The following is a 15,951-nucleotide window of genomic DNA, read 5'->3' on the forward strand; positions in this document are numbered from 1 at the left end:
AATAAACAAACAAAAAAACCTTGCAATACCAAACTCAAATCAACACTATTTCCATAACCAAAACAAGGCAAGTTAGTTATAAGTGCTTTCCCAGTGAATTCAAATCAAAGTAGTGAGAATGTAAATATGCTAGGAATGTCTAATGCAGAAAGTTGATAAGAAATGCCTAACTAATGGTTCTGAAGTACTTTCAAGGTGTGAAATTCTACAGCAACACTAAATAACACCATCATCCAGGTAAAGCAATTAAAAATTAACAGCCTGTTTTTCTTCATCACACAAAAGGAATCATAACAAGCAAAGCTACCCTGGTCACTTATTTTTTCAGTTATGCAGATTTTTATATACAAGGTATAATTTACAAATAAGTTAAAAGTTCAATTACATGCTTTTCCATTATGATGGAGCTGATTTTGGTTGCTCTTTCCCAACTATTACTCATTATGGACCATATTATAATCACCATCTTCTAATCTATAGCATCAAGTTTGCCATGTGATTGAGACTCTGGTGGACAACATGAAAGTTTCTTGCAAATGGCATTATATTTGTCATTTGTTTTTAGTAGGAACACTTTCAAGTCTAATTATTAATGGTGCTGCCCCGTGGTGTCTCTTTCCATTTGGTTCATAGTCTTTATTTGCCCCTTGTGAAACCTTCCTCTCTCCAGGGTTCTGACATATCTGATGACTTCTAAATCATTTTATGCTCCAAGCACGTACTGCTAAATACTAGCTGGCCACTCGCACCAGATGTCCACATGTAGCCCAGCCCCGTATATCCAAACCCCAGCTCTCACGATTCCCTCACTCCCATCAAAACCCACTTCTGCTTTTGTCTCATGGGTAATGAGGTCACCAGCCTGACTCACTGAAGCTCTAAAGGTCAGAGGGCCACTTTCTCTTTTCTCTCCTCCTTCCTTCCCCTTCCACATCCGTCTCTGCTGATTCAACTTTTAGGAGCTCCACTGTATCTGTCAGATGCTCTCCAGATCCATGACACTGGTCTGGGCCCTCCTCAATTCCTGGTAGGACCATCACCAGAACCTGGTAACTACAAAGCCCTGATTCTTCAACTCACACCTTGACCGGGCTGCCAGCAGGCTGTTTCACATAAGACAATATGATCAGATCATTGTTCTTCTAAAGCCTGTGCTGACTCCCCATCGCCAGTTGTACAAAGTTGTCCCTAAACAAAGGTATATATGTCAAAGCAGGAAAATAGAACATATTTAAGACTGTGTTTGCTTGATTCACAGTTTTAAAATATTTGACTTGTGATAGATGGACCTCTATTTGCACTCTAGCCTCACATTCAAAAATTGGTAAAGTTAACTCCGAGGTTCCCAATCACTCTGGTTTCTCCCCTTACCATTTTTAACAGATTTATTGAGGTATAATTCATATACAATAAATTATCTTTTTCAAAAGAACAATTTAGTAGTCTTTAGTATCTTCAGAGTTGTGCAATCATCACAACTACCTAATTGCAGAACATTTTACTAATCCAAAAAGAAATACCATACCCATGACCAGTTGCTCTCTAATCTCCTTTTTCCTTGGCCCCCAAGCAACCACTAATCTACTTTCAGTCTCTGTATATTGCCCTATTCCGGACATTTCATATAAATGGAATGATATAATATGTGGCCTTTTGTAACTGTCTTCTTTCATTTAGCATAATGTCTCCAAGGTTCATCCACATGTAATGTGCACCAGTACTTAATTCCTTTGTGTGACTTGAAATATTGAATTATATGGATATACCATATTTTTTAATTCATTTCTCAGCTAAAATATATTGGATTTTTCCTACTTCTTGATAATTATGCATAATTCTGCTAAGAACACTCATATATAAATTTTTTGTATGGACACATGTTTATGGTTTTCTTGGGTATATATCTAGGAGGATTGCTGGACCATATGGAAACTCTATATTTAACATTTTGAGGAATTTCCAAATCTTTCCTAAAATGGCTGTACATTTTACATTCCAAATAACAATATATCATGGTTCTGATTTCTCCACCTTCATGTCAACATTTGTTATTGCTCTCTTTTTCATTATAGCCATCCTGGTAGGTACAAAGTAGTGTTCCTATATATATCATTAGAAGAAATGATTTTGAATCTTTTGCCCATTTTTTAAAAATAAGTTGTCTTCTTATAATAGAGTAGTAAGAGGTCTTCACACATTCTGGTTGAATACTATTCCATTGTATGGAATATAAATTCCTTACTAGACACATGATTTGCAAACATTTTTCTCCCATTATGTGGGCTGTCTTTTCACTCTCTTGATGGTATCCTATGAAGCACAAAGCTTGTAATTTGGATGATCTCCCATTTAATTAATTGTTCTCTTGTGCTTTTGGTGTCACATCTGAGAAACTTTTACCTAATCCAAAATCATGAAGATTTACTCCTGTTTTTCTTCTAGGAGTTTTACAGTTTTAGCTCTCACATTTAGCTGAGTTGGGATATGTTCCCTTCTCTTATGTTTTGGAAGTGTTTATGAAGGATTAGTGCTAATTCTTCTTGATGTTTGAAAAAATTCACCAGGTAGTTATCCCAAAAATCTGGCTTAGGTTTTTCTTTGTATTAAGTTTGTTGATTATTAACTCAATCATTTTACTTGTTAAATTCCATTTAGATTTTCCATTTGTGTTTTAGTTAGTTTCAGTATTTTGTATCTAAGAATTTATCAATTTCATCTAGGTTATCTAATGTAACCATCTAATACCTACTTAATTTCAATAGTATACATGAACTCCTATATAGCTACTTTACTTTGTTCTCTTATGGTTACAAATTATATTTTTATTCATCATGAGTTTAACATAGTTTTATACTTATGGCTTTGTCTTATGGGTGTTTTTTCCATCAGGAAGGAGGGAAAAATGGGGGTTATAAACAAACGATATGGGTATACTGTTTTATATTTTAACTGGTGCCCTTTATTTCTTTGTGTGGATTCAAGTTATTGTCTAGTTCCCTTTCATTTCATCCTGAAGGACCTTTAGTCATTTAAGGAAGCAAAGGTCTGCTAGTGGTGAACTCTCTCAGATTTTGCTTATCTGTCAATGTCCTAATTTCCCCTTCATTTTTAAAGAATTGTTTTGCTAGGTATAGAATTTTTGTTTGACAGTCTTTTTCTTCAGTTCTTTGAATATGTCATCTCACTGATTTCTGGCGTCCATAATTTCCGATAGGAAACTGGATGTTAATATCAGTGAGACTTCTTTGTATATAGTAAGGCACCTCTCTCTTGCTACTTTAAAGATTCTCTCTTTGATTATTGACAACTTGATTTTAACATGTCTCAGAGTAAATCTCTTTGGGTTTATCTGACTTGAAATTCATTGAGACTTTTAGATATGTGATTCATAGTTTTCACTGAATATGTAAATTTTTCAGCCATTATATTTTTAAACATATTTTTTCTGCTCCTTTCTGTCTCTCCTTTCTGCCTCTCACTATATGTATATTCATACACTTAATGGTATTTGACATATCTCCAAGGTTCTGCAAATTTTTCTTTATTCTGTTTTTCTTCTGTTTTCAGATTACATAGTCTCATTTGATCTATCTCAAATTTTTTTTGCTTCTTTCTTCTTCTTTTTCAAACCTGCTACTGAATTCCACTGTGAATTTTTCATTAGTTATTGTACTTTTCAGGTCCAAATTTGGTTTTATTTATACATTTTTATCTCTTTATTGATAATTTTGGTTTGATGAGATATTGTTTTCATATTTTCCTTTATTCCTTTAAAAATTATTTTCTTTAGTTCTTTAGACATATTTATGGTCACTGATTGAAAGTCTTTGTTTAGTAAGTCCAATGTCTGGGCCTCCTCAAGGATAATTTCTTTTTGACTGATTTTTTTTCTTTGACAAATATTTGACAAATATTTTTTCTTTGCATGTCTCATAATCTTACCAAAAAAAGAGACATTTAAAATAATAGAATGTACCAACTCTGGAAATTAGATCTCCCTACCATAGCATGTTATTATTTCTGTTTGTTGTTATTAATGTTGTTGCTATTTATTTAGTGACTTTCCTGATCCTATCCTATAGAGTCTGTATTCTTTGTCATATGTGGTTAGCTAAGTGGTCAGCTAATGGTTGGGCAGATATTTTTTTTAAATGCCTTTAACCAATAAGTATTCTAGCCTTTGCAGGGGGGATTTATGTACATAGTGGGCTACACCTCCAGTTTGTCAGCTGCTCATAACTCCTCCTTAACCTTCATTTCTTCCTTGTGTAGAGCTTCAGGGTCAGCCATAGGTGAGAGATTACTGTCTTCTCAGGTCTTTCCTAAGAATGTGCACACCTCTGCACATGTGCATGACTTTTTCCATGCACATTTCTACAAATATATGCACTTTTCAAAGCCCCAATAGACAACTCATTTCCCATTAATTTTTTTGATTAGCATCCTGTTTCCCCCGACTTTTATTGCTGCCTCAGTCAGCTGCAATGTTAAACAACTGCTATGATTGTTTTTGACAAGTCCCAGGAGAAAAGTTCTTTGCACTGAATAAATTCTGAATAAGGTCAAATAAAAATGAAATTTGCATGTGGGAGTTCCCAGGAAGTTACCAGACAAGTCAAATCCTGGCAGTTCTTGGGGAATGAGGCTCTCTTTGGAGCTCCAAATGGTTTTGCCTCCTCCAGTGGCTGCTAGGCTACTGGTTTTCACAGTTACCATGATGGCAAAACTGTTGGTTTTTAATGCTTCCTCAGAGCTGCAGAAAGGGGAATAGAAATGGGGCAAGTTAAATGAAAAACAGCTCACCATTCTTAGGATATTCAGTATTTTTTCCTGAATAAATGTTCCTTAAATTACTTTAAGACCTTGCATAATTGCCCATTTTTTAAAAAAGTGTTGATTTTGATTATTTTTCACCAGTGTTCTCCTGGTTGTATGGAAGAGCAGATTTCCAAAGGTCTTTACTTCACCATTCTGGAAGTTCTTCTCTGTCCCCTTAGCATTTTTTAGGCACTAGAATTAGGACTTGAAATAGTTTATCTAATCACATATGTTATTGTTCAGTAACATCTGTTGGGAACCCATGCCTTGCCAGAATTTCTTTCTTCAGAGGTTTCTTTGAGTTCTTTAAAATTTCTAATGGAAAAATAATGTTCAACTTATTTTATTTATCTTATCAAATGACAAGTCACAATTATTAGTGTGTGTAATAAAGATAATGTGAAGTGGAATTGCAACCAAACAGAACACAGAAACTTAAAACTTTTAATCAGACATATAGCAGAGGTTGAAGGATCTTCCCATTATAAGAGAAATATCCTATCCTCTAGGATTTTTATCCTGAAAGAATTTTTTGATGCTCTTAATCACTATAGATATAGTTCTCTCCTAGCCTTTCTATACTCTCACCTATAGACCCACAAATTCTTTGACAATATTTAGCAATTGTTTGGCAAGGATGACCAGCAACCTGTACTATTATCTCAGACCTGATGACTAGGTTTCACATTGCTAAGGCACAAAGTGTAAAAGATAATGCTATAGATTAACCAGGCACTGGGAAGAAAACAAAAGAGGTAAGTCTTGGTAAAAAAAACAATAATCAGAAAGATAAATTATACATAGGATTATAACTAGAGATTAAAGGTACAAACAGATTTCAGAAAATCATGAGATTAAATCTGGATCCAACACTTACCAGCTCTGTGACATGGGGAAGTCACTTTGTTAGTCAAAGCCTCTGCTTCCTCTCTATAAATGGAAATAATGCATACTTCATTTTGGGATATTTTGCAGATTAAATGAGCTAATGCATATATAACACTTAATGTAGTGTATGGCTCATAATAAGCCCTCAGTGAATCATAATATTAGAGTGTAACCAATAACCTATTATGTTTGAGCTAACTGCAGCTACATATGTATGTTTCAATTTAGAAACACAATGTATGTTTCAAAAATGAGACTATCACCTACAGGTAGTCTTCCCAGTACCCTGTTCCTAGCCCCATCCATTTCATGAAACAGAGATGCTCATTTGATGAAGGACATGGCAGGAGAGGCAGTGTGATCATGGAGCTAGCTCACAGTGGCAGTGGCAGCTTCCTGATTCCTAGCTTTATACAGTGAGTGACAGAGGTATAGCGGTAATTTGTTGCATTGTTCTGATCACTTTCTCAGTTCTGCCTGCTCCCCTACTTCTTCAACATTATACAGACGCCATCTAAAACCAATGTGAAATCCCTTTCTACTTAAACCATCTGAAATAAATTACTAAATCCAGACAGGGAAATTACAGGGAAATAAATAATAAATAGGAAGATAGACAAATAAACAAGACAATTATTGACAGTAATAAGTGCTATAAAGAAAAAGTGATGTAAGATGAGGGAAGATTTTTCAGATGGAATGGTCAAAAAGTCTCTTTGACAAAATGAATTAAAGCAGAGACCTAAAGGAAAAGAAGGGTCAGGGAAAGATTTAGAGCCACGGATTTCCAGGTCAGGCAAACATTGGTGGCATTCCCAAACTTGGAAAAGAGTGTACTGTGCTCAGTCCTCAGAAAGAACAGCAGCATAATTGGAGATTTGGGACAAATGACATAAAATGAGGCTAGAAAACTAAGCATGTGCTACAACTGCTCAAAGTGTGGCCCACTGACAGGCAGGAATTTGCTATTTATTGAGATTCCATGACGAGATAAGCACAAAATTTAAGAGCAAATGCTTAGAAATTTTGTAGAAAATTTATATTTCAACAGTCAAACAACATTTTTACCATACTTAATAAAAATATCAGTCTATAACAAACTGGTCATAAAACGAGCCCTGTCCGGTGTGGCTCAGTTGGTTGGAGCGCCATCCCATAACCAAAGGCTGCAGGTTCAATTCCTAGTCAGGGCACATATCTAAGTTGTGGGGTCACTCCTCAGTCCAGGCACATACAGGAGGCAACCAACCAATGCTTCTCTTTTACACTGAAGTTTTTGTCTTTCCCTTCCTCTCTCCCTTCTTCTCTCCCTCTAAAAGCAATGAAAAAATGTCCTTGAGTGAGGATAAAAAATTGAATTAAAATGTAAATAAATAAATAACAAAATTTCTCTTTCACCACAAATAGTTTGAGAAGTTTTGTTCCTCTTGTCAAACTTTTTCTGTAAAGGGATAGATAGTAAATGCTTTAGGCTTTGCAGATCTGTAGTGCTCTGCTACAACTACTCAAACCTGCTGTGGGGGCACAGAAATGGGTATAGACTATAAATAATGTGTTCCAATAAAACTTTATTTATAAAACATGAAGATTTTAGCCTGTGCTGCATAGGTTGTCAACCCTTATTCTAGGCCACAGGAAGGGTGGCTTGACTTTAAAAGTAATTAAACTACCTACTTATTTGATTCTATCCCTCATTCTTGATCCTCTCTCATCATTGCCTGCATGTATTTGTAAAATCTTTGCATCATTGACTCTAATTAGAAAGGAACTTGGAGCTCCCCCCGCTCCAATTCAGTGCTCTCCTTATAGCAACCCTGACAGATGAAATCTCTGTTTACAGGACTTGTATTTGAGGCAGGGTCCTTTTGTGTACTATCTGCATTCCCAAGGAATGGAGATGACACCATTTACACTCAGCCTGATGAGCAATCCAAGAGGTCACAGCTTTATATGCTTCGGGATCTGGTCAATCAAACACAGGTTCACACTGTCCTCTGAGTCATTAAGTCACCGCCAGTGCCCAATGTTCTGAGGTACACCACCCCATTTTTCTTCTGTACAAAGTTACATTTCTCTCCAAATGGACTTCTGTGATCATCGCCCATCTCTGGCTCTTTTGGAATGCCTGAAATAGTTGTACTGGACAAGCAGCCCACCACATGTGTAGCCTTGTTTTTCTCAGGGCTCAGAGACTGCCACAGGCAGGAAAGCTTTCTGCATTCACACATGTCTCCATTCACACAGCACCCATTTCATAAACACAACCCGACACCCATACAGTAGAAAGCCTTATTCTCTTCCCTGCACAGAGCATAGACCTCTGTGTGTGTAAGGAGATGGACTCCCACCACTAGGTCTCTCACATGCAGGGAATAGAGCTGAAGCAGTGCCTTCTGAAATCTTTTTTATTTAAGATTTCTTTCATTGACTCATGACAAACTTAATGGGTAAAACTTTGCTGTTGCAAGTTTCTTTAAAATATCCCTTCTGGGCCCACCACTGTTTATCTTGGCAGCAGGTAGCTTGAAGAGTTTTGGAAAGTCTCAGCTTGGCATAGCCTCAGAGCTACTGGCACATTAAAGATTAATAAAGTGCATTTAACTGAGCTCAGGACACTGCAATGTGATCCTTCACCATGAAATATGCAAGATTCTTGTTTGCAATGAACAAAACTGAAGCCAAAAAGGGCCAACCATGACAAGCTGAGGTAGGAAACAATCAGGAACTTTGTATGTCTTCGTAGACAAACCGATGGGTAGGAATCAATGTCTCTGCTCAGCCATACTCTTACTTAGCTTTCTCGGGAACTTCTCAGAGAGGCATCTGAGTCGGATCCACAGAGCTGGACATTTATTGAGCTTGCAGAAACAGAGACAGTACCACTGCAGCTGCCTCTTTAAAGTATAAGAAAGGAGTGATTCAGAAAAAATTCCCCAATTAGCAGCTTCTCCAATGAAAATCAAGATGAAGCAAGGCATTTTCAAACATTTTGGATGTGCTTTAGTAAAACAGAATCCTTGTGTTTGGTTGAATGTTAACCTAGGAGGAAGAAAAACTTCTCACATGCATAGGTGTGGGACTGGCAGCAGAATGAACCAGACAACATTTAAAATGAAAATAAAAATTAAAGATGCATGTACATCATTACTATTCGTTCAATGGCTGAGTCTATTTGCTATCAATCTTGGGATACCTGGACATAGACAGCAAACATCAGAACAGATCAGCAAAAGCAAACATTTAAAAACGGATTGTTTTGAATTCTGGAAAAGCACTGGCAGACTCCACGTGCTGGGTAATGCTTGTGTCTACTTACACAGTGCAATCCCCTCACATCCTGCAGAAAAATCACAGGCACACCCTGCGCTCTGCACATCAGAGCTCAGGAGCAGAGCACTTAGCATGTTGGACACTCTTTCCTTCACACCAACAGACATTCAAGAAAAAAAAGGAAGAGAAAAGAAAATTCTGTCCTTACCGAAAAGGCATAGCAGACAGGGACGGTGAGTGTTTCACTTTAGCCCACTCAGTGCTTTCTCTTTCATTCGGTCAATGTTCTAATCTATTGAGGAGAATTCCTGGGTTTTCAGATCTTCCTTCAAGAGTTTTAATCACTGGCTTCCCCAGGCCGGGTTTAACAAACACCGCTGTGTTCTGTCAATATTTGTATGCAGCACTACTTTGGGCAACGGGCCAACACACAGAGTTTCAAGAGGCAAGGGGAGAAAACTGACACCCTGACAAACATGCTTTCGCCTTTTGTGTCTTTTAAGGTGGTGCTCAGAGTGTCATCTTTGATTTTGACAGCAGCAAACGAAAGCTTTTTGTGACGTTCTCCATTGCCCCTGAAAGGCCTGGCTGGGCTGCCCGAGCTGGGTTCCACAAAGTTTGTTTTTGTCTCTGTGCCCTGAAGTTCTCTGCACAATCGCCCTGCTTGCCTCTCCACCAGCTGCACTTTAAATGTATTTTAATTGGCTGGAATGTCGAAAGAATTCATTTGGCAGTCGTTTACATGTGAAGCACGCCCAGGGCAGCTGAAAGAGGCCCCAGAAGCAGCCAATTACTTCATCAAATGCTGCAGTTTGAATACCATTGACTCCTACATAACTACAGTGAACTCAAGTCTATAGGCAAGCAGGAGTAATTAATAATTTGCTGAGAAAATTCTTCATTCATCTAAAAGCCAAAAATACAAAGAGAAAGAAAATCCCTGCAGATACAACAGTTCTTATGAAAAGCTTGATTTATAGCAACCAATGCTACTCTTCATAAACATTGACTTTGTGTAACATTACAGGAGGGGCTATAATGCATAATTTGGTTTGCCTGAAAAGTTAATTTAAGTAATTTCGCTTTTGAATGATCCCCTGAGAAACATCATTCTATTACCTCTTTATACATTAGCCATATGCTACAATAAATATTGTCAATACTCATAGCATTTCCTCATTCCCTTTATTTTTCTTGGTTGATTGCAATAATTAGTTTGTGACCTCCACTAGATCCAGTCACAAATAAATTCACTCCAAGTCAAAATAGATAATCATCACCACAAAAAAATTTGCTAGCCTAACTGCAATTTAAAGCATTCTGAAACAAATGTCAGTTTAAATTGCTTCTAGCTTCAAGGAGTGGGGTGGGAGGGGCCGGTGTATATACACATATACATGCATATATGTCTCAAAAATAAAATAATAATAAGATATAAGGTATATAAAATAACAAATAAATGGAATTGTTTTCAAGTGGTTCTTTACCAATGTTTTTCTGAGAAGACTTATCAACAGTACATGTAAACTGGTTTACAGATTTAGAATCCCTAAATCATATATATTGAAAAAGCATCTCAAGTAATCTTGATTTTCATGCCTCATTAAGAACCTCTGGTTTACAGTCAAAATATCTAGGAGGATCTTGACATCCTGAGGATGCCTCTCAACAGAATATGTGACCTAGACAGCATCATCAAATTTATTCTGAGGCATTTTCCCCACCTCAATAAAATCACCTGTAGCTCATAACAAGATGACACAAGGGAAAGAATGGTGTTTGCAAGTCACTTAAGTAGATTTGTCCAATAGCTCACAGACTAAAACCAGCACCCCAAGTGAACAGGCTCTGTCTGCAGGAAGGCAGAGGAGAATATTGGGAGAAAGGATGAGGGCCTGTTCATGGACACACAACCTGTACAGCTACACAGAGGCCCTGCTCAGAGAGGACCTGAATTAACCCTATGCTGACACCATCTTAAAATCTGTCATTTTTGAACCAGAGGCCCTACATTTTCAGTTTGCTTCAGGCCTGGCAAATTATGTAGCTGGTCCTGAGAGAGACGGTATAACTCCGTTTCAATACATAGTTGAAATTGAAAACTGTTGGGAAGACCACACTGAGGGTTAAGTGGCACTCTGATTTTGTCTTGCCCAACATTCTATCTTAGATTTTGGAGCCACCAAGAGGATTAAGGAAGGTGATTTAGGAAGAAGACTCTCCCCAGCAAACACACACAGTGAGAATTAGCTGGGAGGTTCTCACTGGTCTGCCCTACACCAATGGCTCATTGCTTATTATATCACCACACTCTATCTTACTAGTTCAGAAAAAAAATTTTCTCATATAGTCAGTCCCCACTGTGTCATTCTACAGCAGAAAGTTCCACACATAACCATAATCTGCAGTAAAATTATCCTAGAGCCTTGATTCATGGTTTGACAAAGTTAAATCCAGTGCCAAAGCTTCAAAGGCATTGAAGACCCCCTATCATGAGTTCCGATAGGTCATGAGTTTAACTAGAGTGCTGTGAAATGAGTATCCGTGAGTCACCTATGCTCCCAAAGGTGTTCTCCAAAATCAGCCCTTACACCTGGGCTTTGACCTGCTCTAGCATTACCAGAAATTATACAAAAGAGAATTTTTCTTCTAGAAAAGAAGTCGGTTTCATATGACAAATCCCTAATGTTGCTGATACCCTGTACCTGTGAGCTGAACTGCCACCATGCTCTGACACTGGTACTCAAAACAGGTTGGCATTCTGGAAAAACAGAAACAGAACAGAATTTAGAGATTGGCTGGTCCAAACTATTATTTTTTAAAAAGGAAAACTGAGGCAAGAAACAATTAATGATTTTCCAGCAAGTCAATAAAACAATGTGTGCAGGTCACACACTACTTTTTAGTACAATTGCTCCTGTGTTGGGCTGCCCAAGTGGTTGCCCAATCTGACCTGCCTACTGACTCCTATATATTTTCCTGGCTCTATTCTGTTCTTACACCTCCAGATTTATTTCAAATGTCCAAGTCCTGACTTCTTGCCTTACTATTACGAGTCACTTTCATGCATAACACTGAGAATGCTTCATCTATAAGGAAATCCAAACTTATACAAGACACATGGCATAGTCATCAAGACCACCTAGGAATTCTCAGACCTCATGACATAAATTCCTCTCTTCCACTTATAAAACTTCAGCATGTATCCTGGTAATATGACTACATAGAAGAGGCAGGTTTAAGAAGCTCAGTGTCCAAGGAATAGCAATATGATCTTCTTTTAACTCCCTGACAGAGCTTGTCAGCTTATGCTGCTCTTTATCCACACACTGAGGTATAGGCTTCAATAGCATAGAGATTCCTTAGACCACAGGTGGCAAACACAGGCCAGCAAGCCGAATCCAGCCCTCCACCTTGTTTTATCCGACCTGGTACCTTGTTTCTGCCCAGTGGCAGCGCCGAGCTCTTAACTGTTAAGGAGTGGTTACGTTTATACAGTCCTAAAATTACATTCAGCCCTTTGAAAGCAACTGTGAGGCTGATGTAGCCCCCAGTAAAAATAAGTTTGACACCCCTGCCTTAGGCAATAACTGATCAATATGGGACCATGTGGGGGCATATGTTGGGTCATGATCTCAAGGCAAGAAACTATGCTCTGGGAATGCAAAGCCATCTATTAGAATGACCTGGTAAGTTCCAGTGGTCATAGGAAAAGTCAACGGTCAGATCCAGGAAGGCTCTGTGTAGGAATGGGAAGATCTTGCAGTTAAAGAGAAATGAACCAAATACCTAATGTGCCACTTTTCAGGAACCAACCCCGAGTGGGCCTCAATTTCCTTCTGAGTCCATGGGTAGCATGGACACAGTTTTACTAACTATACCCACCAGGCAAGATAAACATTAGAACTGCACACTCGTCACACTCCTCAACCATAGAAGCATTGTGGCCATCAAAGCCTGGAAAGTAATCAGGGATCTAGTGACAAACCTTAGTCGGCAAAGCAGTAGGTCAGAATCCAAGAAGACAGGTGGAACAACAAGGTCCCAATTTCCAGCAAACCAGAAGACTCCCACCAGGTAGATGGCAAAATCACTGAGAAAATAGTCAAAGATATTTAAAGATGCTGACAAGGGGCCCAAAACAACACTTTTGGTTTGTTAAATTCAATCAGACTCTCACTGACAGAGCCCAGGCTGAGGGCAGGGTTCTTCTCAAGATCCCAGGTTGAGTGGGAAACAGTCTGGCATGGGGCAGTGCTAGGACAGCCGTAACAAAGTACCCAGACTAAGTGTCTTAAGCAAAGAAATTCACTTGCTCACAATTCTGGAGGCTGGATGTCTAAGATGAAGATTTTAGCAGGGTTGATGTCTTCTGAGACTTCTCGCTTTGGCTTGCAGATAGCTGTCTTTTCCCTGTGTCCTCACGTGGTCTCTCCTTTGTCCACATTTGTGTCCTAATCTCTTCTTATTGACACAAGTCATATTGACTAGGGCTCACCCTACTGACCTTGTTTTAACATAATTACCTCTTTAAAGACTATACACTGTAATGCAGTCACATTTCAAGGTACATGGAGTCAGGACTTCAATACATGAATTGTGGGTGGTTGGCACAATTCAGCCTACAATAGGAGTTTTCCAGGTCATCTCAGAACTAGCCATTGTTTTGTCCCTCCTACTGTATGACCAGCTCTGAACTAAGTGCCTCAGAAGCCATTTCTCATTTACTCCAAAACCACCTTACTTTCACCCATTAACAGATGGGAAAGTTTAGGCTTAGAATGATTAAGAAGTTTGTTACAAGACAGAGAGAAGAGCCAATATGATCCTACAGCTCAAGCTCTAAACCCAACACCTGGCTGTCTTTCCAGAAGCCAGGCTTGTTGATATATTTGATTAACATGGTTCCCAAAATACCTGATGTTCATAATCTGTATCTCATACTCCATGAGCTCCTAGAACTTAGCCATTGTACATCCAATTTAGCAAGTATTTATTGGGCGTCTACTGTACAGGCCTAACTTTTCTGCTTACTGGCAATGTTACCCAAAAGATGACAAAAGTAGTCTCAGGGTAAACTAATTTTTTTTATTGTTGTTCAATTATAGTTGTCCTCATTTTTACCCCATTACTCTCCCCTAAGCTAAATTTATCTTTATGTTTTGGAGAAAGATGAGACCTAAGAACCTGGGGCTAATGACATGATCTCTGCTAGAGAGTGTCTCACGGGTAGAAAGGAAGGCTGAAGGCTGATGGGAAAGCTTAGGTCCACATTCAAGCTTTCGAAGCTGAATCTCAGGCCTGGAAAGTGGCAATTACCAACAGAAGCTGTTAACTTAGACTCACAAGAGAGGCCCCGGTAAACTGAAGATCACATGTGAGGAAGAAAAAGAAGGAAGGGTAGAAAGGAAAGAAGGACGGGAAGGGGAAAAAAGAAGGAAAGAAGAAAAACAAAGTAGGAAACATTTGACTAGGCACCTGCTTTGTGCCAAGTAATTATGCTGGACATGACATACATTGCCTCTATTAATCCTCACAAAATGCCATGAGGTCAATGGTTTATTTTCACTTTACAGATTCATAAACTGAAGCTCAGGTGTGTTAAAGCTTTTGCTCACATTGTCACAGCAAGAAATTGGCAGAGCCAAGACTTACTTTTAAACCCACCTTTATTTATGTTTTCCTTAAACCACCCTTCTTGTCAACTCTAAGCTAAGCACCAAGAAGCAAGCAGGAAGCTCACACTAACAGTTGACTGGACTGTGCCAGGTGACTCAGTACCAGTAATGGGGACCTCCTCATCCCCATGAGTCTGGTTGGGGTCAAAGCTCCTGGGTGTGAAATTATGACATTGATCTCAGAGTAGATTGGCTGATGGTGAAACAGTGAAATCCAGTGTGAGCTGAAGTGAAAAAGGTCATTCTCATATAACAAAATAAATAGGGGTTGTTGGTGGGGTACACTCCCTTTATGCAGATGACTCCACGCCATGCATTTATTCCTTTGTTGTGTGGGGGTGTGCCCTGATAAAGTATAGCAGCTCTACCCACCAGGGAAAATAAATTTTGCTAGCCATTCAGAAACCAGACTTCAGACTCAGAGCTGAATGAGACAACTTTTTAGTGAAACCAGTGAGCTGCCGAGCACCAGGGAATTCAGATATTTATCCAGTGAATAGGTAACAATGCATAGCTGGGAGAAAGAGACAGAGAAACTGAGGGGCAGAGACATACCCTGAATTGTATTTGTATTCACTGACTGCACTTTAAAACACTAACATTTAAAGGGCTGTCTGAAGATCAAGGGTGAATCAGCAATTTACCAATATTTTGAATCAGCAATTTACCAATATTTTGGTAAGCCCCAGATGGTGGACCATACATGGTGGTGGGGGCTGCAAACTAGTACAGGGTGGGGCAGTTGGTTTACAGTTGTTCATATGGAAAATGATACAATAATTAATAAATAATAAGAATAAACTGTGTGTTTTGCATACTCACAACTGTAAACATACTTCTGCCTCACTCTGAACAGAATTCCAACTTGCACTTTATCTTGACCATTGAAGAACTCATCAAAATCATGAAGGATGAATAAAATAATTGTTGTGGGGTTTAGAAATGCACTTTTGGTAAGTGGTCCTTCCTAATATTTGTCATGTATAGAGTCATAACAAGATATTATATCGTCCAGCATTTCATTTACTAACTGCTTAAGAAGGGAATTCAAAGGCATGTTTTGTTTGTTTCTTTAATTAATTTTTTAAATTTTAATTGTCATTCAAGTATAGTTTTCTGCCTTTTCCCCCCTGCCCAACCCTCCCCCAAAGGCATGTTTGAGAACCGATCCATGTGAGCACTTTCTACGTCACAGGCCTTGGTCCAAGTGCTTCAGACAGTATATAGTTCTGTGAAACTAGACAACTTATTGCTCTCGTTTTACAGATAGAAGAACTGAGACCCTTACTTTTCTTCA

The sequence above is a fragment of the Phyllostomus hastatus genome, unplaced genomic scaffold (genome assembly GCF_019186645.2).
Source record: "Phyllostomus hastatus isolate PE091 unplaced genomic scaffold, TTU_PhHast_1.1 phas_scaffold_60, whole genome shotgun sequence".
NCBI classification, from domain to species: Eukaryota; Metazoa; Chordata; class Mammalia; order Chiroptera; family Phyllostomidae; genus Phyllostomus; species Phyllostomus hastatus.